This window comes from Diceros bicornis, chromosome 21 (genome assembly GCF_020826845.1).
Source record: "Diceros bicornis minor isolate mBicDic1 chromosome 21, mDicBic1.mat.cur, whole genome shotgun sequence".
Classification (NCBI taxonomy): domain Eukaryota; kingdom Metazoa; phylum Chordata; class Mammalia; order Perissodactyla; family Rhinocerotidae; genus Diceros; species Diceros bicornis.
The window spans coordinates 33,551,448-33,578,834 of NC_080760.1; positions in this window are offsets into that span (position 1 = coordinate 33,551,448).

Genomic DNA, 27,387 nt, shown 5'->3' on the forward strand with positions numbered 1-27,387 from the left:
ACAATATGGAGTTTCCTCAAAAAATTAAAAATAGAACTACCATATGATCCAGCAATTCTACTTCTGGGTATTTATCCAAAGAAAACGAAAACACTAATTTGAAAACATATCTGCACCCCCATGTTTATTGCAGCATTATTTACAATAGCCAAGATGTGGAAACAACCTAAGTGTTCATTGATGGGTAAATGGATAAGGAAAATTTGGTATATATACAATGGAATACTATTTAGCCATACAAAAATGAAATCTTGCCATTTGTGACAACATGAAGGGACCTTGGGAGCATTATGATAAGTGAAATAAGTCAGAGAAAGACAGGTACCATGTGATTTCACTTGTATGTAGAATCTAATGCAAAAAAACAAAAACAAAAACAAAACCATAAAAAATCCCGCCCCAAAAAACCCCAAGCTCATAGATACAGAGAACAGATTGGTGGTTGCCAGAGATAGGGAGTGGAAGGTGGGTGAAATGGGTAAAGGGATCAAAAGGTACAAACTTCCAGTTATGAAATAAATAAGTCATGGGGATATAAAGTATAGCATGGTGACTATAGTTAATAATACTGTGTTGCATATTTGAAAGTTGCTGAGAGTAGATCTTAAAAGTTATCACAAGAAAAAACATTTTCTAACTATGTAAGGTGACAGATGTTATCTAGACTTATTGTGGTGATTATTTCACGATGTATACAAATATTGAATCATTACACTGTACACCTGAAACTAATATAATGTTATATACCAATTATACCTCAATAAAAAATAAATTAAAAAATTAAAAAACAATAAAAAAGAGGAATTAAGGACATTTATGAGCACCTATTATATGCCACATACAAATACTTGAAATATATCATTTTTTTCCTAATATTGTGGAGCGTTTTTTAAATAACAGTTTTATTGATATATAATTCACATACCATAGTATTCACTTTTTTAAAGTGTACAATTCAGTGGCTGTCAGTATATTCATAGAGCTGTGCAATTTCATAACTATCTAATTTTAGAATATTTTCATTACCTCATACAAGAGAGTATTCTGTATCTCGGACCAGCACCTAGTTTAGAACGAAGCTCAAATAAGAAAACAACAAACAATGAACAGAACCAGCATCTAGTTCATCCGAGTCACTCACTGCAGCTGAAATGTGAAGCCCACTGGCACTATGAACCTAAGCCACAAACACAATCAGGATCTCTACGTACCAATTCAGGACTCTATCCACTAAACATGAGTTACCGAATCTAGTACCCAGTACCTTTATCCTTAATTGCTCAAGTCTCATGACTGTTTACCTTTTTAACTCCAATGCATCCTCCAGAAGCACCAAAGCTCTTGGTGAATGTTCCCACCATGACGCCCACATCCACAGGCCACAGTAATCTACCACACCCCCACCTGTAGGACCCAGGGCCCCAATGCTGCGAGCTCCATCTAGATACAGGTACCCCTTGTATTTCTTCTTAAGGGCAATCACTTCAGGGAGGCAAACAATCGACCCCTCCATGCTGGCAAAACAGGGTAAAATATGCACACACTGAGACTTTTTAACTCTCAAAAGTAGGAGTTGGCCACTTTATCATTATTAATTTTTTAAGTTTATTGCTTTTTAAATGGTATGACAACTCTGCCTGTGGTTTTAAACTGGCAAAGTTAGAAGATGCCATGGGTAGGCCAATGTCTAGGGGAAAGGAGATTGGTTCTTTCCAAACAAGCACCAGAACGCAATTGATCTTAATTCACCACAGAGGGATAAAGGTCACAGAAGATTCTTCTAAAGCTTGTAATTGTGGGCAACCTCAGACTTTGCATCGCATTGCATATGTAATTAAAATTACGCAAGAGAATAAAAAAACATTAGGAGGTAAGAGAAGAAGTGTAAGAGTTGCAACAGGTAACCAAAATAAAATATTTCTTAGAAATATTTTAGTTCTACAATTATTTAATTCAATGAATATTGGTTAAGCACCTTCACGCTAGGGGCTGTAGGGTAAACTAAGCTAGATGGAAACATTGCTCTGAGGAGCTTATGTTCTGGAGGAGCTTTGGGCGGGTACTGATTCATCAACCGGTAGTTGTTATATAACGTTTTAAGGATTGTAATGATGCAAGTTTAGGGATGTGAGGGGTATCTCATCTGGACTTGGCCTTGACAATTGATAAATCTACCAAAGGGAGTGACACTTAGATTGAGAACTGGAGAATGTGGTGACATTAGCCAAGTGAAGAGATGGAGCATGAGTGCTTCAAGCAGAGTGTAACTGCATACACAAAGCTCTGGAAGCTAGAGAGAGCCATGGTCGAGGATTCTCCACTGTTTTGGGGGCTGCTGTCATAATCAACAGGGAGTCAGCATGGAAGGAAGACCATGAAAACAGTAACACTGTTTATTTATTGAACAAATAACTGACTACACATTTGAGGCTGTCTGTCCTCATTAGGTGATGTTATTACATGAAAAACAACGCAGTTGAGAATCCAGTAACAGGACCTTGAAGCCAATGGGCAAATTTATCACCTTTTAAAGTATGCCAAGCAGTCCTGAGAAGATGGTAACTGCAGATGATTTTTGTTCAGTAAACAGACAATTTGGTTTGGAATAGAAGGCCAAAACATCCCCAGGGGAGACGACAGCTCCCCGGCGGCCTGTCAGCGGGTTAACGTAGCACAAGAATTGCTCATGGCAGTACTGACAGTGGTTTTCAGAGAACAGATTTGTCTTAGGGGTATAATTATTTGGCCCACTTAATAGAAGTCTCAAGCAGGTCAACCCTTGAAATAGGGCTCTCTCCTCTTTTTAGCAGAGCTTGAACAAAAGTCAACTAGAGGGAAAGAGGAAACCTATTTCTGTGTTTTTGGAGACAAAAGACATAACACAGATTGGTTAAAATTCAAGGGGAATAAAAGCCTCTTTGGGGTGGGGGTGCATATTGCCGCCCTAAAGGAGAACCTTTGCTTCAAACGCAGGCTCGTGCTGCCATCTTGTGTTAGGAAGGCTTCCTCCACCTCCGGACCAGCTGGCAACTGCCTGCTGTTTCTGCTGTGCTCCTTATGGCTCCAGCAGCAAGATGCATTAAACAAATATGAGGCAGAGAATCCAACAGGGAATTTAACACTTCATGGCCTGCCAGGAATTAATTTCCCTACTGACGACATTCCCTTCTTCATTCCCTTTCTTCTTGAAAAAGCAAAATTTCATCCTTTCTGTGGTCTGATTAGGAGCCAGCCCAGCCTTGATGGAGCCACAATTTGACCTTTTAAAGCACGCCGGAGGGCGGTAGTTTGGGCCATTAACCTCACTCTTCCACTATAGGAAGGTCCCAGTATTTCCACTGTAGGAACCTCCTGAGGGTACTTTCTACAGCCTGAATGCAGGAAAGCCGAAATGCTCTATCAATAAAGTCATGGAAGACTATTTCTATCTGTCTCCCCCGTAAGCTCACTTTCTATTGTACCCATCCTATATTTGGAAGATTTTTACCTATTCAACAAATTAGCTTTATTTAATCAAACAATTAATTTATTGTCTATCTGGTATTAATCAAAGAGACACCTGATTGCCAAGTCAGGTTTCTGGTTATTGAGAAATGACAAACACAGCCAGCCTGGGTTAATAGCATTCCAGCCAAAAGCGAAGAGGTTTGGGTTTTGACAGCTTGTGCAGTCTTATTGTGGATAAATAGGCAGTATCTGTTGGGTTTTGGAAATACTGAAAACAGGCCACCCACTCCCACTCCTGTCTTTGAAGAACCAGGTTGGAGTCCCTGACCTAGATGGGCTGACTCCAGGCATCTGCAGGGTAGAAGCACAGCATATACTCTGCTCTCAGCAGCAGTTCTTTTAAAACACAGCCAACGCAGAGCTGTGAAACTAATAAACATCCATGAGACAAGCCATCTGTTTGTTTGTTTAACATTTGGACACTAAAGTGGACCTGAGCTTACAGACCTCTTCAGACCAGACAATTGCCCCAAGATCTCTGACACCATCTCCTTATGCCTTTCGTTCTTTACCCTTCTTCAAGGAGAGCCTCAGTAGACATCTTTTTTTCCCGTTCTCTTACGTTTTTTTAGAGCTGACAGAGGAAAATAATCCATAGAATTAAATCTGATTCATTCTGAGCTGTCAACATCTCTGTGACAGATGATGGTATATGAGAAAGTCTTAGGAATGAGCAGGGGGAAAAGAAACACATTTCGTGAGCCACGGAGGGCAGGATCGAAGGGAGACGTTGTGAAGTGATCATGCACCCTCTCTGGCTGGGCATGTTGGGAGAGGGATAAAAGAAGGAGCAATTTCAGACTTTAGCCTGGTAGTTGACCCTTGGCTTTGAGGCTGAGGGTGGAGCTAGCTGGGCTGAGCTGCCCAGAATTAGAGAGGGCAGCTCTCTCTATGAGCAATTTGATGAGACTTCCACTAATTCCCTAAATACTTCCCTCGCCATTACAGTCACTGTGTGCTTCTCGTCTCCTTCTCCAAAGTCTGGATAAATGCAAACCTATCATTTAGGAAGGATATAAGCTAAGCCCTCAGTACAAATATGGCAGATAGGATATACTTGGCATAGAATAGGTGGTCAAGAATTATTTAACTTAACAAATAAATTAATGAATGGATACATGAATAAGTGATGATACAAATAATTGAATAGATAAGTAAATAAGGCAAGGGAACTAACATTTGCCAAGTGTCTCATCAGACTTCCTTTGTTCCACCCAAGTTATCTCAATAAAAAAGAGGCTATTCCAAGGATCTCCATAGACCAGAAATGGAATCAGAACAGAAAACTCAGAAACTGAGAGAAAGTTGTGTCCTTTTCTCAAGGTCTTTCTCTTTTTCTATGTCTGCTTTGTTCCCCTCTTTCTACAGCTGCCTTTCTCAATCTCCACTCTGTGTATTTTCTGCTTGCTCATTAATTATGCCTACCCATGATTTTGGCTTGTTATATAGCCAAGGCAGCATTTAACTTCTTTTTCCATTCTCTTTCTTCATTGTTAATTATTTCAGCCTCCTATTTTTCTAAATTTACATTCCAGAGAGAAGAATTTGATCAGCCCAACTTGCTAATTTGTTTGTTTGTTTATTTTTGAGACAGACCAATTGGTCTTTGTTGCTGACTTGCCTGTGCATTGTCTGCTTTTGGGTCAGGTGACTTCCTTGGTCCAATCATTGTAGATGAGTGGAAGGTGGGATCCCAGATCGCTCACATGGACGTAGGACAGCAGAGGGTGTAGGGAGCCCGTTTCTCTTTGGAGGAGATGTAGAAGAATGGGTACTATAAGCATGTCTGGCAAACTCCTGGATGCCAAATTCTGATGAAAGCCCTCTCCCAAGTATTACCCTATTTAATCTTCACAATGATCTTATGAGGGAAGAAGAGTTTTCTCTGCTTTTTTTTTGAGGACGATTGGCTGTGAGCTAACATCTGTTGCCAATCTTCCTCTTTGTGTTTTTTCTCCCCAAAGCTGCAGCACATGGTTGCATATCCTAGTTGTAGGTCCTTCTAGTTCCTCTATGTGGGACGCTGCCTCAGCATGGCTTGATGAGCGGTGAGTAGGTCCGCACGCAGGATGTGAACCAGCGAACCCCAGGCCGCCGAAGTGGAACTCGCGATCTTTAACCGCTATGCCACCGGGCCAGCCCCATAATTTTCTGAAATAAACAAATCCTGATGACGTTCTGAATGAGATGAAATGTGATGTTCTCTCAATTTATGTAATAATTGCATTCTTAGAAAATTCAGTGTATATTAAAACTACACACAAAAATGTATTATACTAATAAAAAACATGGGTTAATTCTTAGACTTAAATAATGATAAACAGGCTTTCTTAATCTAATAAATGTCTAGGTGGACATTCAAAAGTTAGATGGGCAAGGGGCCGGCCTGGTGGCACAAGCGGTTAAGTGCGCGCGCTCTGCTGTGGCAGCCCAGGGTTGGCAGGTTCGGATCCCGGGCGCACACTGACTGCACTGCTTGTCAAGCTGTGCTGTGGCAGCATCTCATATAAAGTGGAGGAGGATGGACATGGATGTTAGCTCTGGGCCAGTCTTCCTCAGCAAAAAAGAGGAGGATTGGCAGATGTTAGCTCAGGGCCGATCTTCCTCACAAGGAAAAAAAATATTAGATGGGTAAGGACAATTTGTTTGGGGCAAGACTGTCCCACACATCACAGGATTTCTAGTATCCCTGCCCCAATCCACTGAGAACTTCCCTAATCATTATAATAGCCAAAACAGTCTCATAAATTTCAAAAGCACTCTCTAGGGGGTGGTGCCATACCCATTGAGAACTATTGTCCCAATGAATCAGTATAATCTTAACAAAATCATAAAACTATAGTAATCAAGTCACTTCACAATCTGTCCCTTCCTCTTGTCTCCTCTTTCATCCTAGAAATCCTAGACCACTTTCCCTCTTTCTATCTCAACTTTTAAATTAAATTATCTCTTTAGGTTATACTCCGACCATGTTGAGATTCTTATTTGGCAAGAGTACAATACCTTTTCTCCCAATCTTTCATCCACCATGATCAGTGGGAATCAGAACCCAATTCATCAGTAATTTTAGTCGCATTTCATAGAGGAGACAACTGAGCAAATGAATGCAAGTAACTCACTCAAGGTCATGCCACAACATGTCTGCAGAGATTGACTAGAATCTGGATCTTTTAGATCTGGCCACTGAACCCCTTTTCCTCCCATTTCCCTCATCGACCGGTGATTTGGAGTGAGTGGGAGAGCAGGTAAAACCTCTATGGCTCTGTGTTGCTCTTTGATAACTCCTCTGGTCAGGAATTAGCGGTGGAGGAGGAGACTCCCGAAATGGGTTTCCAATAATCCAAGTCTTTCCTTCCCTCATTTGCATGATTAATTGCAACCTGGCTGTTAGAGAACTGCTAGCCACCACCAAGGCCTTTGCTCCATTGAGAGCAACCAAGGCTTAGCTAGGCGATAACCTGCTTGAGACCACAAGGCTATTAAGTGACAAGTCCTGGATTTGATCCAAAGCTCAAGCTCTATCCCTAATCTCTCCCTAAACTAGAGGAAATGGGATGTAAATAATATTTGTAAAAATGCTTTGGGGTCCAACATGGTCCAGGAGGTTCAGAAGCTGAGATTATGCTTTGGCATCATTTCAGGGTGATTGACATCAACTCCCAAGTGCAACATATAGATGACCTTGGAAAGTACTACACATGGTCCCTCACTATCTTTACAGCTAAGTCAAAAGGATCAGAATCTGAGAGTGGATTTGTTGACCAGGGATCTTTAGGATTCATTTGACCTTAGTAGATCATTCTTTCCCAAGGATGGTCGTATTACATATGTTCAGTGTAATTGACTAGGCTGAAAGAATTTAAAGTATTCATCAGATTTGAGGTCAGGAGGCCAGTAAATGGATAATTATTGGAACAAGGATTGGATGGCTGGATTGGAGGGAAGAGGAAAGGACTAAAATTGTATCAAGATATTTTCTTTACTCAGGCTCCCCTTCTATATCCCTAACATTATATTTCAAATGCTTTACTTGCCACAATTGTTAAAAATGCCTCTTCATGTACATATTTTAACACTTTATGCTTCCCATGCATCTGTTGAATTGGCTCATTTATCACTAGATCCTGCTGATTATGATTATTTTCAATGTCTTTAAAACAGCCTGACCTTGTTTTTCCTAACTTTCTTTTTCTGCCTGGTTTAGTAGGATGGCTCAGCATATTGTAATTATTTGAGCAAAAATCTTGACCACTATGTCCCTACTGCATGGCAAAGTGCCAGGCATGGGTGCTCAACAAGTATTTGTTGAATGAATGAGTGCAATAAATCTTCACCCTAAAAACATAATGTTCATTGCTAAAAATAAGACTGTGTTATTCTAAGATCATTACCCTTGCAACATTCCCTCTTGGATTAAAAAACAATCTCAGTTCCATTTCTTTTACAGGGTGAGCATGAGCATAGCATAAAGAGAAGTAAATCTTGATCGTAACATGCTGCCTTCATGGACAAAATTAAATTCCCACCAATGTTATCCTTAACAAAAATTTTAAAAGGAGCTTTTAGAAATATATGCCTTAATTTAAAAGACTGGAGATTTTTACCTATTAGTATCATAATAGTTAACTTCAGAGAAATTTAGGGTGAGTTAAGATTAAAATGAAGGCTTTGTAAACTAGAAGTCACTAAGCAAATGTGAGGTGTTAACAATATCATTGACAATGACAACCTAGGGAGATTTTGGGGGTAGGTAGGGATTCTTTGAAAAAGAAAGAAATGAAAATGCATAGAGCCATATTTCTATTCTGTCTACTCTACATCAGCCTCTAATGCTGTCTTAGCTCTTCTCCTGGTCACTACATAATGCTGTCCACATGTCAGCCACTTGTAACCTAGAAAATCCTCCCAATAACCTTATGAAGTAGGTAGGTATATCGTTATGGAAACAAATGTAGAGATTGTTTAACTTTCCTAAAGTTGCAAATAGCGTGTTCTATTGGCTCTCACATGCTGGGCTACCATCTAGGTGATGATGATATCTGAATAAACCCTGCAGTCAAGCCTGTAAAAGACTCCTTTTCTGTCCAAGGAGCCAAGGAGGTCCCAGCTACAACATTGCAATTTGGAAGCTGCAAAGTTCCACTTATCATTTTCAGAGCCTCTAGGAATACAGCAGTCATTTGGAAGCTTTAAAAATTTGTTTATAAACCACCATCTTCTTTAGCTACTGTCTGATGTATGTTCCCAAGTGGGCACTGTGCCCTTCTCCTTCTGAAACCACTGAATAAATCCTTTGAATTGCTTCAGGAAATGATAGGTCTTTTTATCAGAATAAGCTAGAACCCACCTGCCCCATTAGAAAGTGGCTTTTGCAGAAGTGATATATAGCTGCTCACAGACTGGCCCACCGTGATTAAGAAGAGCAAGTCCATTGTCACTCACAGAGGTGGCACTGTGTGGCAGTCCCCACAAGCTGCCTCTCTCCTTCTGAAAAGCAATCTTCATGATATATTGGGATGCTTCATTTGGAATCTATTTTGAAGTGTTTGAAGTGACCCTCGTTCGTGTCTTTTCTTTCTTTTTTTTTTTTTTTGACACTGTATTTCTTTAGTTCAGTATTTCTGTACCAAAAAAGAGTAAAAATGTCAAGACCTTGCACAAATTGTGCTGACTTGACCCTTGGAACACAACAGCATGCTTTCTTCCACATCATTACCTTTTATTACACCCCTTGCCACATCTCTGCAAAGGAGGGAGACAGGAAGCACGGTGGGTGGCTTGTTCCCTGCTGAATGAGTCTGTAACCAGACCCTGCTTTGTCACTTCTGGGTGATTTCATCATCCGACTGAACACTTGCGCAGAGTCAAAAACGGGTGGGATTTGCTCTCAATGGAGCAAAGGCCTTGGTGGTGGCTAGCAGTTCTCTAACAGCCAGGTTGCAATTAATCATGCAAATGAGGGAAGGAAAGACTTGGATTATTGGAAACCCATTTCGGGAGTCTCCTCCTCCACCGCTAATTCCTGACCAGAGGAGTTATCAAAGAGCAACACAGAGCCATAGAGGTTTTACCTGCTCTCCCACTCACTCCAAATCACCGGTCGATGAGGGAAATGGGAGGAAAAGGGGTTCAGTGGCCAGATCTAAAAGATCCAGATTCTAGTCAATCTCTGCAGACATGTTGTGGCATGACCTTGAGTGAGTTACTTGCATTCATTTGCTCAGTTGTCTCCTCTATGAAATGCGACTAAAATTACTGATGAATTGGGTTCTGATTCCCACTGATCATGGTGGATGAAAGATTGGGAGAAAAGGTATTGTACTCTTGCCAAATAAGAATCTCAACATGGTCGGAGTATAACCTAAAGAGATAATTTAATTTAAAAGTTGAGATAGAAAGAGGGAAAGTGGTCTAGGATTTCTAGGATGAAAGAGGAGACAAGAGGAAGGGACAGATTGTGAAGTGACTTGATTACTATAGTTTTATGATTTTGTTAAGATTATACTGATTCATTGGGACAATAGTTCTCAATGGGTATGGCACCACCCCCTAGAGAGTGCTTTTGAAATTTATGAGACTGTTTTGGCTATTATAATGATTAGGGAAGTTCTCAGTGGATTGGGGCAGGGATACTAGAAATCCTGTGATGTGTGGGACAGTCTTGCCCCAAACAAATTGTCCTTACCCATCTAATATTTTTTTTCCTTGTGAGGAAGATCGGCCCTGAGCTAACATCTGCCAATCCTCCTCTTTTTTGCTGAGGAAGACTGGCCCAGAGCTAACATCCATGTCCATCCTCCTCCACTTTATATGAGATGCTGCCACAGCACAGCTTGACAAGCAGTGCAGTCAGTGTGCGCCCGGGATCCGAACCTGCCAACCCTGGGCTGCCACAGCAGAGCGCGCGCACTTAACCGCTTGTGCCACCAGGCCGGCCCCTTGCCCATCTAACTTTTGAATGTCCACCTAGACATTTATTAGATTAAGAAAGCCTGTTTATCATTATTTAAGTCTAAGAATTAACCCATGTTTTTTATTAGTATAATACATTTTTGTGTGTAGTTTTAATATACACTGAATTTTCTAAGAATGCAATTATTACATAAATTGAGAGAACATCACATTTCATCTCATTCAGAACGTCATCAGGATTTGTTTATTTCAGAAAATTATGGGGCTGGCCCGGTGGCATAGCGGTTAAAGATCGCGAGTTCCACTTCGGCGGCCTGGGGTTCGCTGGTTCACATCCTGCGTGCGGACCTACTCACCGCTCATCAAGCCATGCTGAGGCAGCGTCCCACATAGAGGAACTAGAAGGACCTACAACTAGGATATGCAACCATGTGCTGCAGCTTTGGGGAGAAAAAACACAAAGAGGATGATTGGCAACAGATGTTAGCTCACAGCCAATCGTCCTCAAAAAAAAAAAAAAAAGAAACTCACATCACCAATGGCAACACCACTCCTGATGTGTGAGTTGCCAATATTACTGACTTTTGGGTCAGCTGGATTGTAGTGGTGGGATTCTATATAGAGGTGCAACGTTCTGCTTATTTCATTTAATCTCCCAGTGTTATCACATCCTAGCTGTTACTTTATGAAGTGCAAATGATTTTATTCTAAATTACTTTCCTCTTTATTTCTCCTTCACATTATAGTTAAGCCATTTTATTGATTTTTAGAAACATTATGTATGTAGGTAGGTTCTATTATCTCTGAATTTCATTTCAGTATAATAAAGGCTATATTAAGCCTCCTTTTCTTAGTGGTCAGTTGTGCTTAGTGGTGGTTCTTCCTCACTTACTAGGATTTTTCTCTCTTAGGGATTCAATATTCTTCTATCATCTGTCTTCCAACCATACCAACCCAGTGAGAGAATCATTCTTGCATATATTTAAACCCCAGCTATGGACCAGATTCAAGTTTTCTCTGTGTCTCAGGCAAATAGAGGACACAGACAGAAAACAGAAGTAGTGTTGCCCAGATCCACATTCTGGAATGTTTGCGCTTAGCCCTAACCCAGCTGTTATTAGAAGCTCTATTACTGTAGGCTTTACTAACTCCACTGAACAAATGTGGAAATCAAGGCTCTGAGAGGTTAATGAATTTCCCAAGGCCTCAAAGAAAATCAGTGGTAGAACTGAGATTGAACTCCATTCTCTCTGTAACCAAAGATTGCTACTTCATTCTACCATGACTCTCACTTTCCCATATGAAGGCAATGAACTCACTGTTATCATATAGCAGAGACTTAATGATGAGAATGACTGAAATAATTACTCACACTTGTGTGTGTAGACTTTTAATGTTTTAAAATGTACTTGAAAACTACCAGCGTATTTGATCCTTCCTATAAATTCGAGAAGACTGAACAGTATTGGTACCCACGTTAGAGAGGAAGAAGGTCTTTTAAAGTCATACAAAAGAGCACTCAGTGGTAGATCCACAACTAGAACCTAAATCTCTGTATTGACTGCAACTTTATGCTGTTTCTACCATACTGCACTAAAGATTCATTATAGATATGGATATTGTTTAATAAAAAATAATAGGTAATATTTAACAGATGCTTAGTGTATGCCAGATGTGATGCTAAATCCTTTACGTATACCATCAACTTGAACCTTCAACCAACCCTATGGAGTTAGAACCTCATTTTGTAGGTGAGGTAACTGACAAGGGCAAATGATACAAAATTCTTAATAGTATTCAATTTGTCATCATCAATGTGCAAACAGACAGAACACCAAAATCCCTGCCGTGTTGCACTGAACAGCACTCAACAAGTTTCTAGCTGTGACTGGTATGAAATTTTTCCCCCTTTCATCATAGTGAGACTAGAATAGTGGAGGGGAAGGGTTAAAATTGTCAGAGCCATGTGAAATATTATTTAGATGTGAGGTATTCCAGGAAAATGTAAGGGATTGCAGAGACAAGGAAAAAAGAGTTTTACCCCAGAGTTAGTCAGAGTCAGAAGAGTCTGTTTTCAACAGTTTGACAAAAAGCGTTAGCTACCAAATCTCACGTGAATTTTGCAAAGCATTTTATTCTGAGCCCTAAGACTCATACCACATTTTTTTACTTAAGTCTGATTCCCTCAAAATGTTTCAATGAGGGAGAGAAAATATCTTCTGGTGTAAAAAGGGCTGACATTGATCTCCAGTTCAAGGATGTTGAAATTCAGTCGCTGTGAGACTGTGCCAGCTCCTTAAACTCACTGGACCTTAATTTGGCCATCTGTGAAATGGGATGGATAAAATTGAACTACAGAAGCACTTTGGTGATAACGAGCTTCAATCAATGCTTGGAAATGCCCGGTTACCAGTCTCTCTCCAGGGAGTGGAGCTCAGAAAGCTATCGTAGGGGCTCGGAGCTGATAATTTTCAGATAGGGCTGGTGGGTGATCATTTCCTTCTACTTGGTCTGCTCTCTAATTGCAAAAAGATGGAGAATAGAAAAGCTGTGGTGTGAGGCCAAAGGTTCTGCAATGTGGATAGAAATCTCCTTGGTTATGTGCTTGTGGAGTGCTCAGCTGCAAATCCCAATGCCCTTACTCTTAAATTACAGGTACCGAAGCAGATCCTAAATTGGCTCCCCCAAAGACAGCAGCAGTTGCTGGGCTGCGTAACATGACTTCTCCTATCAGCAACAGCAATCACAGGACCAGCAGGGTCCCCTCTCCAGCTCCTTTTAGGATGTCATTTTGATTTAGATTCCAAATGTCACTTAAAATCTGCATTCCTTGTTTGCTATTTCTCCAGCTAGTGTTCCTTTTCTGTATATTCTCACCCTAATGTGGTCATCATTACGGTTCCAGTTCAACAGAACTTGTGGTTATTTGAGCATCCCACATGAAGTGATGAGATAATGGAAAAAATTTAAATAACTACTAATATAGTGAATGTATGTATAAATGTCCTTCAGTAAGGACATGTAGTAGGGTCTGGAGTACTAAGGTTAGGAAGGAGAGTAGAGGAATTCTACATGTATTTGTTGGTTATTAAAATGTATATTAGTTACCCTGTGATCAAATCCACATGTATACATTCTAATGGCCTCTTGTGTTGACTTCTTAGCTGCAGCTTAAATTTTCCTTCAGACAGGTTGAATGTCAGATTTTCCTCTTTTATTCTATAAGCATCACTGGAAACTCGTCAAACAGACTGGGGAATATAAGGATAATGCAATTGAAAGCTTGTTTTTATTTTTACTTGTTGAGTGTTTGTAGCCCTAGCATCTACCTAAAAAGACTGGTATATCCCCTTAGGGCCTAATATAGTCTAAGTTAGATGGACAAGAAAATTCAAACATAAGTTACCTAAAAGGAGAAGGTTGCTCTTATGGGGGGAGGGAAATAATGAATGCAAAGGAGGGAAGTGTGTTAAGCCTCTTCTGCAACTTAGAGTGAGCGGTGGGTCTGGAGGAGAACAAACTTTGGATTCAAGTCTGATTGGAGGCAGATGAAGGTCAGGTACAGAACTGTAACCAAGAGAAAAGACTAAGGGTCAACATAGGAGAAAACCAGTCGCTTGTTCGATATAAGCCAGAAATAGAAGGCTAAGAGATTCTAGCAACTGCCTCAGTTTTCTCAATGTGTCCATAGCAGTCAGGTCCAGAGAGACATAAATTAAAGCAAGCCCACGGTTAATTAGAGGACCCCTTCGGCATGACAGACGGATCACACCATCTCCAATCCTCCCCACTCCCAGAAGCATGTGTACACACACAGCCCTTTCACCCAAATCTACTTGTTCAGTCTCTAAATATGTCCAAGCATTTTTCCTTATTAAAATAATATTATCAGTCACTATGGAATAATAGTGCATTGTCCTGATATAAGTCACTGGTTGTCACTAAGATCTTCATTGGTTAGAACTCATTTCCTGACCTTTAAAATTTATACCCATGCGGCTTGGCACAAATTTGCCGTTAATAAGTGGCTAGGTTCCTTAAAACATAAAAAGGTGAGAGCATGGTCTAGGGAAGCCTGTTTTTGGAAAACTATCTTTCATATTTGAATAGTTTCTTGGAAGATGAGATTTCACCAAAAGCCCTGGAACTGTGAAGAAGGAACAGCTAAGAGGTAAGAAGAAGGAAAATGATGCCCTTAGATATCTGCTGGGCAGAGATGATCCCAGCAGTGTAGCCTCTGAAGAGCCCCAGTCCAAAGTGGAAGGAGGGGATAATGAAGGCAGCCAGTGCAGCAGCTCCACCATTCTTAGCTGGAGTCAACAAAAAGACTCTAAAACTAAGACAGAAACAAGTGAAGACTGATCTGGAGTCTTGGATAATCTACATGCTTTTCTCTGTGATCTGACTAGTTCTGACTTTCACAATAATTTCATGACCATAAATGGTAGTAATCCGAGGGCCGAGAAACAAACAGTTCAGGAAACAAGTTGTCTGTGTGCGGGAGGTCCACAGTCTGTGCAGCTCGTTCCTCCTCTATATCACTGAGCAGTGTCTCGCGATAGCCCTGTTTCTGTTGGCTTAAGCTCTCCAGTGAAGAATATCAGTGCTTTCCCCATGTTACCAAAGCACGTTTTCACGTTATAGTGTAACATCTGACCAAGGACAATAAAATCAGTACTCTCTAAAGAAACTCTTCAGGTTCAGGGCATTTCTGGAATTTTGCTTCTCCCAATCTCCCCTCCTGGCCACCATCACTGTCATCCAACACGATGCTAACCAGTGAGCACTCTCCCAGTCACTCTGCTGCTGTCCCCATCAATGCTCACTTTCCATCACCACAGTGGTAGTTTTGAGGGGAAAGGCTTCTCGCCAAAGACAGGGCTCTGTGCTATGGGTGTCTTTACTACTCTTAGTCCCTTTTATATTCATGGATTTATGTGTTTACCCTCCCTAAGGAGCACCATCCTGATCCCAGGAGTCTGGGTAAGTCCCAGGAGCAGTATAACATGGTCTCCCCCTCCTTTTTTTTTTTTTTTGCAAAACTGGGCATGGCAAGCTAAGGACTACAGGCCAAGAGTGAGGTCTGGTCAAGAAGAGGGCTCAGAGGAGGCAGACTAAAGTTTGGTCGAGGAAAGAGTCCTTGTCAATGCAAACCCACACATATTTTTTGCATTTAGTTTGGAGGGAGGTGTCAGACACTGCTCATGAACTCTTTGGGGAAGATGAAATTTTGTGGCTCTTAAGTCTTGTTTCAGATACTCTTCCCCACATTGGCTGCAGTGTTCATTGCTTGGAAGAATGGATGGCCACTTTTAGATGTTTCCAAATGAAGGGAGGCATTGCTGTAGAGAAAAGGGATTAGAATTCTGGTCAGATGATATAGCCTAGAGTTTCACTAATAATTCTGATACCATCTTGTGTGATTTCAGACACAAGCCTTTTTAACTGTTGACCTATAGCAATCTCACTGTAGAATGAGGATAGCACTATACCAGGAGTTGGTAAATCATTAGGCCAAATCCAGCCTACTTCTTCTTTTTGTGTGGCCTGTAAGCTAGGAATGTTTTTCAACATTTTTAAATGGTTGGAAAAAAAGTCAGAAGAATAATGCTATTTTGCAGCACATAAAAATTAGATGAAATTCAAATTTCAGTGTCTGTAAATAACATTTTATTGGAACACAGGCACATCTCTGTCTTTACATATTGTCTATGGCTGCTTTTGTGCTACAGAGGTAGAGTTGGGTGGTCAAGACAAAGACCATATGGACTAAAAGCCTAAAATATTTACCCTTTATAGAAATATTTATAAAGATTTAGAGATATTTATCCCTTTATAGAAAAAGTTTGCCAAGCCCTCCACTATACCTTCTTTACCTAACTACCTATTAAAAAAATAGTTGTGGGAAGAAAAGTCCACAAAGTCTATGAAATAACTTTTCAAACTGCAGAACACTTACAACCCTGGGAAATTGTTACTATTATTGTTATTTTTGTTTTTATATTAAAATTACATTTATGGGAGTCTGAATATCCAACAGCATGACCAACTGATCCCTAAACAATTTGTATCTGCAGGCATTTTATTGACTGGATGGATGCACTGTTTGTTGAAGATGAAAGAGAAAAGAACTGCTTCTATTAATCTGGCTGCAGTGAAAGTTGTTCCATCTTCTCCTTCAAAAATATAGCTAAATCCTAGCCTGGGGAGTATATTTGTAACAGAGTGTATATTAACAGAAAACTGAGAATAATAAGCCACATTGATTTAGAAAAACATAAGAAAACATCTGCTCTTTGGTTGAGAGTTGTCCAAATGAAAAATCCTAGCTTAAAAATGCAGTAAAAGCAAGTTGCTTAGCAAGAATTCATGAAGCGTCTACTATTTACAGAGTAACGAACTGTGGAAAGAACCATGCAATTGGCAGGTCTTCTCTTGGACAACTCTCCTTGCCTTTGGGCTACTTCTTGACATTCCCACACCCACACCCATGAATAATATGCAGGCCTGAACTTCTAGGCAAGAGCCCAATTCTGGGCCTTTCTTGATTCTTCCCTATCACATTGGTTTATTTGGATGATAGACAGTAGTGGTGGATAAATCTCAATAGATGGATTGAAGTTCTATTGTAAAGTCACTGGAGTGGCAGGATGAAATGTTTGTGCTTAATTCCAAAGACAGTGAGGTGTTTTAAAGTTTTATGACTGGGGGTGGACAAGGAGATTGGGGCTGTATTTCAGGATGATTAATCTGGTAGCTGTGTGTGGGATGGATTGGAGTGGGTGAAGCCAGAGAGATCAATGGAGTAGTTTTCCCACTAGGTCAGGCAAAGAGTAATGAGGCTCTGAACTAGTGTGGGCACAGAGACGGAAGGAACAGACATGAGAATCAGTGCAGAAGCAATTAATTGAATGTGGGAGTTGAAGAAGAAGAAGGGCTCTGAGCGATGGATGCCATTGATGGAAGCAGGGAAATTAGAGGGAGGAGCAGGTTTGGGAGAGAGATAATGAGTTTGGTGTTTGATATGGTGATCTGAAAGTCAGCAGGACATGCAGGTTGAGTTGTCAAAATAGTGGATGGAGATGCTGTTCCAGAGCTCAGGAGATAGTGGTAGAAGATGGGAAAGGGGAGGTAGTTCTACTCTGACACAGAATAGGGGTCTGCACTGAGCTCAGATACCAACAGCAGGAAAGGAAGAGAGACGGTGGGAGCAATCTAGAGAGCCAGAGAAATATTTCAGCATCTTCTCAAGAAACCTGATGAACAAAAGAAGGAACAAGTGAGTAGTATTAGAGCTGGTCAGAAAGAGAAATAATGGAGGAAAGGATGGCACGAGAGAGGCCATACAGACCACAATGCCAAATAGAATAGGTCAGCAGAGGGACACAACAAAGCCAAAATACAGATGCAGGAAACAAAGCCAGTTTGTAGTAAATATCGCAGTAAAAATTTCATTACCTGGTAGCTCATCAGTGTTCCGGAGAGAAGTAAATAATGTTCTCTCAATGTGCTCTATAAAACTTTTTCCTACTCTTTCTCCACTCCAGAGAAAATTTGGCTTTTACTAAATCTGATTAGACTTCAATCCCCTGTTGACTCAGTTATGTCTTTCTTTTATCACATATGTTTTCCAGCTGCCAAAAAACTGGAGAAGGAAATTTTCTAAAGGAAAATATTCCTTTTTCTATATCAAACCACCAGATAGTTCATTGCAGGCTTTGTTTTCCCCTGGTAACGCTGCCTCTCATCACTTTATTTTTGTTCTTTTAGTTCAAAATATATTTTGGGTACAAAAATATTTCAAATGAACTTCATGGTCATATTTCTTTCTCTATGCTTGCATTTATTTTTTCCTTCCCTATTTTTGAGTAACAATTGAGGGTTTTTGAGTCTGTAAATAATTAGAAGACTTCTTTGGTGCTGCTACTTACCATGCTTTACTCAGCAAGTCTGCTCCTTTGCTCAGACAGATAGCTAGTGTTGTTTTGTTATCTATAAATAAATGAAGCAGCAGAAATTGATAAGCTTTCTGGTCAATTAAATCAGATCATGTTTTTCATGATAAAGTCCTTTTTCAGTTGTTTTCCCTATGACTTCAGGTTGGTTTTTCAGTGATAAAAGTCCAAACAGCAAAACCAGAAACCATCTGACTATCCATCACCTATTTCCAGGTATTCAGTGGATTAGGATGTGCAGGCGTGTGTGTGCATGCATACACACACAGACATAAAGCACACATGAGCATACATGCACACATACACCACGGGCAAGATGTGTGCAAACCTAGTCAGTTAAGCTTTCTCATAGCTTTCCTATAACTGATAAGAGGCGCAGTACAGAAAATTCACAGACCAAGTTGTTGCCTCTCTATCCTGAAAGTGAGTCCTATACCTATGAACATGTTTAAAATAAAGATTATCTTAGAAGAAGCAATCAAGCAGTTCATAAAATATATCCTAGGCATTTTCCCTTTCCATTTTCCATATTTATCTAATATTATTTCCATCTTTAAATAATAAAAATATTAAAAAGTCCCTTGGACAATGACCTTCTTCTAGATTGTAATAACCAGCGCAATTCTTTATAAGTTATAAGCCAAGATCTCGGCTGCCCAAGCTGTGGGCTGCACTGGGGCATGAAGACGCTTGGCAGAGAACTGGGTGTGTTCAACCACCAGCTTTGTCTGCGATCTGGAAGGCAGTATCAGCAAATGGCATTTTACTTGTGTGGTCTCTGAGAGCAGGGCTGAGCTTGGAATCATGTGAGACGGCCAAGTGAGAGAGGCAAGAGGAGACCTAAGTGAGGGACAAAACCTGTGTGTGGACTATAAAGAACAGCTCAGTATCACAGAGAGGAAGAGGAAAGATCCATCAGGCACAGGGCTGCAGGGAGGAATCTGCAAATAGTCTGCTACTCTCTCAACCAAATTTACTGGACCACTCATGAAGGCAGGAAGTCTCACTCCACTGTGGAGCCTCTAAGGCCCTGTTTCTCATAATTTTGATGCAGTGAAATAAAACAAGATGTGCAATTATTTTATATGGGAGTTGCATTTATGGAAGTTTGAATATCCAACAGCATGACTAACTTATCCCTAAACAGTTTGAATCTGCAGACGTTTCATTGACTGGATGGATGCATTGTTAGTTGAAATTTACACTTCTTATCTGTGTTGCCAAGCCAAGACTGGAGTGCTTGGTACAGAATACTAGAATGGTACAGAGCACCAGAGCAACCACCAGCCCCATCACAAGGTGCTGTGAACACTGTGGCAGGGCGTTATGTTATTGAGGATATGACCAGCGTCTTTCTTGGCCTTGGCGCCCATCTGCCTTTACACTTTTCCCCATGTGCTTGAAACGATTGTGATATGCCCTAGAAATAGGAGTTATTAAGCAGGGGCATAGCCTGGGAAAGAGTTGGGCCTTTCAAAAGGCATAAAAGCAGGGTCAGGCAGGTAGATGTTGAGACTGAACCACTGGACCTGGACAACTAGGCCTAGCAACAGATGCGGTAATGGTCCGATGCAGGGCAGAGAGTTGGCGGAATGGCAGCAGGGATGTCATGAGACAGGAGAAGCCTGTGTGCAGAGTGGCACACAAGTGTGGCCTTGAGGCTGAGGTCAGATGTAGGAAACTGGGGAGGAAGGTGAGGCAGCACGCACGTGGGCTTCAGAGTCTGATTAGACCTGAGGGGTGGCTGAGTGAAGCTGTCCTCCTCTCGCTCACTTCAGGACTGAATTCCTTTGATAGCTGTGATCTCTTTCTGGGCTTAACCTATGGTTTTAGTCCACAGGGATGGTACTAGAGGGAGTTTCAAGTCCCTTTGGCAGAAATAGTCTTTTCCCGATTGAAGTCCTCACTTAAAATGGATCCCGTCCATTTGCACGGTTCAGGGCCTTTTCTATGTAGTACCATTAGAGGCTTCAGGCAACAGCTGCTCATGATGTAATGCTTCATCACTTCATGCCCAACAACGTGAATTCATGGGAAGCATTTAGAGACCAACACAAGCCAGATTATAATCAGGGGCTAGAGCTTCCCATCAATAGACAAATCCGTAAATATTTATTCTTGGCAGAAATGCTTTGGACAGCTGCTCATCTTCTTCCCAAAATGCTTCCTTTTCTCAGTTCATTTAACTACGGTAGGGAGAACATTTCATTTTTTCTTTAGTAGTTGCTAAATCTCTCTTTTATCAGAGAAATTACGGTCTAGGCAGAGCTGGAGTAAGGGAGGGTCAGCCAGAGGACTTTTCTTTGGCATCCATTTGTAAAAGAAAGTGAAAATATCATAGGAATAAATTAGAAATGTGGTATGGCCTCTTTTATCCAGGACTCCGCATGTGACTCCTTACAGAAGATGCAAAACATAAATCAGGCCAACTTTTTCCAAAGTAGGCAACAACTTCAAATGAAAAGAAAAAGGCATCGTTGAGAGCACTGATCGTTCTTTGATACAAACACACAAATTTAAACAGGATAATATCTCGAAAATTTTAAATCATGTGTTTTTTATTCCTCATTCTTATATGTCTTGTTCCCTGGTAGCCATCTGACATTATAGACTCAGGGAAAGCGGGACGGAAAATTCTACCTTGGGAAGAAAGCTCTGATTTGAAAGGAAGAGGATATAGAAATCTTAATTCTTTTACTTCCCAGTTATTTTCAAAAGAAGGAGGGAATGGAAGTAAGTCAAAACAAGAGTTGAGACACATTTGTCCTGACTTTCTTGCTCTGGGTTGAAAATCTAATAGAGATGTATTAGGTGAGTGGAGGGAAGGTCCAAGAGTAGAGGTACTTTTGACTTTTCCAGTACAAAGTCTTAGAAGAAAAGTGGCCACCTCAGAATAAAATCTTTGATGTAGGGGCCGGCCCCATGGCTTAGTGGTTAAGTGCGCGAGCTCCACTGCTGGCTGCCCGGATTCGGATCCTGGGGGTGCACCGAAGCACTGCTTCTCTGGCCATGCTGAGACTGCGTCCCACATACAGCAACTGGAAGGACGTGTAGCTATGACATACAACTATCTACTGGGGCTTTGGGGGGAAAAAAAAATTAAAAAAAAAAATCTTTGCTGTAGAGTGTTTATGCAGAGACAGAACTCCGTCTTTATGATGTGAAAGACATGAGAAATTCTCACACCTTCTGCAGAGAGGTGTGAGAAGTAGCTGACTTGCGTGTTGGTGAGCTTACCAGGAGGGATGTCATAGCGATGTGAAGTAGCCCAACAGCTGATGACTGTTGAGCAGACGGTTCTGCCCAGGGATCAAAAGGGGTATACCCAACACCAGCAATTACTAAGGAGGGGCCAGTTCAGCAGGGGTGATCATAGGACACTGATCAAAGTAAAAGAACCTGCCACAGATTTTATCATTTGATGCCAGCAGGATGACTCATCACCAGATGAAAAAAGGACACCATCCCAGTGATCAGGGTAGCCAGAGAAGAACACAAGGATTTACGAGTGGAAAAGTGATACCTCCTCTCCCTGCCACCAGGAGACCATATGAGCCCTCCTTCCCCATAACAATCACCTGCCATCTTGGAGAGGAGAGAGGGGAGAGGAAAAAAATCTGCAAGAGGAAGAAGCTTTATCTGAACAAGATTGGATCATGTAAAGAGAGTGTTTAGTTTATTGGGTTGGACCACATTTAATGGATAAAACTGGTTTTAAGTTTTCCCTCTATTATCCAATAAGTTAAGGGCTTGTGAGAAAGATTAGATTAACTCTGGGAAATGAAGAAACTCAATGCCTTAACACATCTGAATGTATGTTTAATTTTGACCTCACCCTGTTAATTACATTTTATGATTATTTTTCTATTTCATTTTATTATGTAAATTTTAAGAACTTTAGTATGTCTCCTAAGAAATTATCCGGGTCAGAAAAATTGCAAAAATAAACTGGAGACCATGAGCTACAGAAAAGTGGGAATGCTGTCCTCTGAAAGTGAGAGAGATGTTCCAATGTTAAACCTGGAAACGAAGTTTAAAATCTTACATGCATACATGCATATACATGTATACATCCATGCTTAGCAAGAATGTGTGTCTAACAGTTATGAGTTTTTACTGATAGGAAAATTTGTGAAATGAGTTAAAAATCATGTAATAAATTCCTTATTTGGAACATAAAAAGAGAAGAAGATGGTTTATATTAATGCAAAATATTTTCTCCTTTTATATTAAATAAATGAATGGGAACCAAATTATTAGCCTGCTGGTACCCCTGCAGACCTTGATGTAGCTCTGACCTAAGATTTAGAGTTTTCTGCAGGCAGCAGCAATGGTAGCATCCAGACAGAGGCAGTGAAATTGCCCTAACTTGGACACCTGTTGTATTGTCTGCTTTTCCTTCATCCCAATTTTTTTGGAACTACCTCTCCTTGCTTTACACTGTCATCATGGGAGCAGCCAATTTGTTCCCCACGTCCTCACTCTCTGGTTACAGTTGGATGGTCCAGGTTGGACAAATGATGTAAGATGGGGCAATCAGTTCCTTCTCCAGGAATGTTGAAACCAAGAAGGAAGAGAGAGCTCTTAAGCCTTAAGAAGCAGGTTAGCGAATGATCCCATGTCTGTATGCGGGGTCAGATGTGGAGGTTGCAGAAGATGTCCTGTGGAACATAGCACCCCCAATTACAAATATGACTAGGGCTGGCAGAGCCTGGTCTTGCTGGCTCTCAGCAAAACTGAGAAAATTGGGAATTTTGCCACTGATGGATCCCATTGTTCCATTCTGGTACTTCACCTGGGCCCCCCATTTGCTCTCAATTGACTTTTAGTCACTGCTTTTAGCTGTTAATTTATGTGTTAGTGGAACACATAACTCAGAACACAGGAAGGTTTTATCTTGGGGATAAGGGGACCATCTTCTTTCTATCTCTCACAGCCCATGGGGTGTCAAACTCTCAGCCTCAGATCAAGCGAAGCAGCAATGTGGTGAAAAGGCCCCAGCCACACCAAGAATGGGCAGCGAGCGCAATAAGCGGAGCCCCTTCCTTCCCTGTCTTATTGCTTTAATGGTCCTGAGGAATAAGCAAGCTGCTTAAAAAGTTCTATTGTTTTTGTGTTCAGTCCACTGAAGCTCCCTATTCTATCCATTTATTGTTGATTTGCTATCTTCTCTTTCTCAAAGCTTGTTCAGAGATTTTGAATTACAAGGCAAGGAGAAGTGGTGGAAACAGCTCCTTTCATGAAGTCCGGGCCCTGGTGATTCAGATGCTGCTTGGCTGCTGTTTTGGGCAGCTGTCATTTTTAGCACCCAGCATTTCCTAGTAACAGAACATTTCCTGGTTCCCTGAGGAACCACTCCGACCCCACTCTCACTCCATGTGTTTCAGATGGAGTTGATCCCACAGGTTCAGGGTGAGCATGTGACACAGACTGGGCCAATCAGAACATCACAATCTCCTGGCCAAGTGATTGACTAAAGACTGACTACATGACTCAAGTGTTAATGAGATCCCATGAGTATTGTGCTAGGACCCCTGGGAAAGTTGCATACTTTTTTTTCTGTCTGGGACTTTTTGTAGGAAGAAAAAGGTTGGCCTACACTTCTAGGAATCACCTCATGGAGCCTGAAGGTGAAGCCAATGACTCAGAAAAGCAAAGCTGAGACATAAAAGAGAAGCCAAGCCTTGATGATATCTTTTGAGCTCCTGCATCCAGTTGTACCTGAAAGCCTCCTCCACTGGATTTTAATCATACAAGTCAATAGGTGATTTTCATGCTTGAGCCACTTGGAGGGTTGTTTTTGTTTCTTTATCTCTTTGAAAGGGTCCTTACTACTACTTCGTCATCTCTCTGTGACTTTGGGGAAAAGTATGCAATCTCTCTAGGCCTCACTTTTTTCATTTATTCATTCAATGTATAAAACTTTAGTACACAGCAACAAGCATCACTCATTCACTATGCTCAGAGCATTTGTAAACTGAAGAGGGCAGGATGTGTGATTCCCTCCCAGCAGCCCCTGCTCAGTCTCCACGTCTCTCACTGATTTGGGTCAGGTGCCCATCCTTGGATCAATGACTATGGCCGGGAGAATGTGATGCTCTAACTGACAAAATCAGATCGTGTGATTTCTATGGGCCCTTCTAATTCTTCCATTTTAAGTTTGTAAATAGATCAGCTTTTAAGTTGAACAAGGACCCATTTTAACAGCACAAGGAAGGTCTATACAATCTAAAGTGGCCATGCACTCTCAGGACTCATTTTTCTTTGACACGCTGAAAATGCAGATGCCTATGGACAGGTCTTATTCTGATGAAGCTCTTCAGTCTTTTGCTGACACTTAGAAAATATTAAGTATGACTATCTCATGTTCCTCATTTCTCCCATAACCTATTACAGGAAAAAAAGAAGCTACACAATATCCTATTCATAGAGAAGTGAGGGGCTTCTTAACTGAAAGCGATTTTAGGCTGCTAAATTTCACCAGATAATGGGGTATTCTAAATTGACTACAGTGGTGAAGAGTAGAACTGTATAAAAACTTACCTACTGTTTCCAAGCAGATCAGAAATATCTTGGACCTTATAAGACTTTTAATAGATTTATTTTTTATATAAGAACCAAAAAAATGTTGAAAGTCATTCCTAATGAAAATCAATCTTTTTGTTCTATTATGCATTGATGAAAGAAGTTTCATGATCATTAGAAGGATTGAAGTCTGAATTCTTTTTAATGAATATTACATTTCTACCCATTAACAGGAGGCACTGCAGCCAGCCAGACTCGAACTCAGTTTTCATTCCCTGTAGTGTTTCCATCAGGGGTTCTAGGAGTCAGCTCCTCTGGGTCTGTCTACAGTGTTGTACGGAAGAGGAGTGCCTCACTAGGAAAATGTAACACTGGGCAAAATAAAAGCAAGAAACGGGCTTCAGATCCAAACAGACATGCTAAAAGTGAGCCAATGGAGCAATTATTCTATAACAAGGATGATCATGGCTTTAATTAATTGGAAGAAGAGTTATCCTGTGATGGCATTTTCTGCCACTGCATCCGTTCTCCATATGCAGCATTTGGGCATTCAATTATTGTCTTTATCTTCTCAATTGCTTCCCTACTCATGATGTTCCCCATCTCAATGAGTGACATTACCTTCTCATTAACCGCTTAAACCAGAAGTCTGGTCATCGTTTTTGGTTTCTCCTCTCTCTGCTCTTCATCTCACATCTTCTACTCTGTCTCCACGATTTGTGTAACTTTCTTCCCAAATATCTTGACTCCTTCCTTTATTGCCATCCGTTTCATTACTTTCTCAGCTCAGGGAATTAGCCATAGAATACTTTCATAGTTTTGTACACTGTTTGAGGGTTTTTTACTTTTTTGTTTTATTACAGAGCAATACAAACCAAAATGCAAAAAAACAGTGAAAAAAATGAAGAAAATACACACAGTAAAGGAAAACTATAAAGAACTATAAGAACACAGTAAAAGAAAACTATAAAGAACAGCTATAATCTCATCTATGTTTCAGATTCTTATTAAAAAGGAATTAGAAATGCAACTATAAAAAGCAAACAAAATTGCTTAAAGTTACATCAACTTTTGCAAAATCGTCTCATGGTATTCCAAAATTAAAAATTTTGGGGATATTTATTTTCAACCAAAGAGTTATTTCAGTACTTCTTGAGAACCACCTTTCAGAGTATTCGGCATAGTGCTGAGTCCATACTTGTTCAATTGAAACTCAAATGATGAAAAAATTATCATCAAAAGTGAATGTGTGTGGGCCGGCCTGGTGGCGTAGCTGTTAAGTTCATGTGCTCCGCTTCAGCGGCCTGGGGTTCACAGGTTCGGATCCCAGGTGCGGATCTACGCACCACTTATCAAGCCATGCTGTGGCAGGAGTCCTACATATAGAGTAGAGGAAGATGGGCACCGATGTTAGCCCAGGGCCAATCTTCTTCACACACACACACAAAAAAGTGAATGTGTGATGGGAAAGAATATACTGATGGGCCCTCAGGTATCAGTGAACCCCCATTTAGAGGTTTAAGAACTGCTTCTAATATTTGTGGAGTCCTGGAGAAGAGTACAATGGAGGTGGATAACATAAGTCTAAGCATCTTAGTTTTAAATCACTTTAACAAACTCAAAATGTTTTATCTTCATATCTTGGTAAATATACCTTCACCATAACTTGAAGGCCAGATTTGAATTTAGAATTCTTGGATTTCTCAGACTACTGATCTGGAATATGATGCTGGTAAAACCAGGGGTCACCAGCTAGTCTCCCAACAGTGACTATATCCTGCACCCTGAGGTATCATGGTTGCCCAGGGCTAGGCACACTGGCAGCATGGTCTATCCATGGGGGGATGGACCCAAAGAAGCCTATAGCACCCTTCAAAGGGTTTCCTCTTTAGTTGTGGTGTGGTTTACATATATAATTTGATTTTATTAATCACCTCTTCCTCTCCAAACCAATACACCTTGATTTTTATCAACTTATATATGATTCTTTCACTTTCTTTCTTCATTTACTTCTGGGAGAAAACTCTTATGCTCTATTGTGTCCTGCATCTGTACTGCAGAATAAAACTGAAATCAATCAGTGGTTAAGAGACATGTCTTCTTACGAGATCTATATCTGTTAATGATTGCTGAGAAACAGTAGGCCCCAAAATGTAGTGGCTCAAACAATAAAGATTTATTTTTTCTTCCAATTCTGTGGATTGGCTGTGTGGTTCTGCTGCTGGTTTTGCCTGGGCTTGCTCATGTGGCTGTATTCTGCTGGAGGGTCCACTAGGCTGGAAGGTCCAATATGGCCTCACTCATACGCCTGGCTGTTGGTAGTGGCTGCAGACCAAAGTACTGGGTTCTCCTCCACATGGCCTGTTATCCTTTGCTAGGCTAGACTAGCTTCCTTCCGTGGCTAGGTCAGGGCAGTGTTCCAAGAGGACCAAAGCAGAAGCTGCAGAGTCTTCTAAACCCCAGGCTCTAGAATCCCTATAACATCACT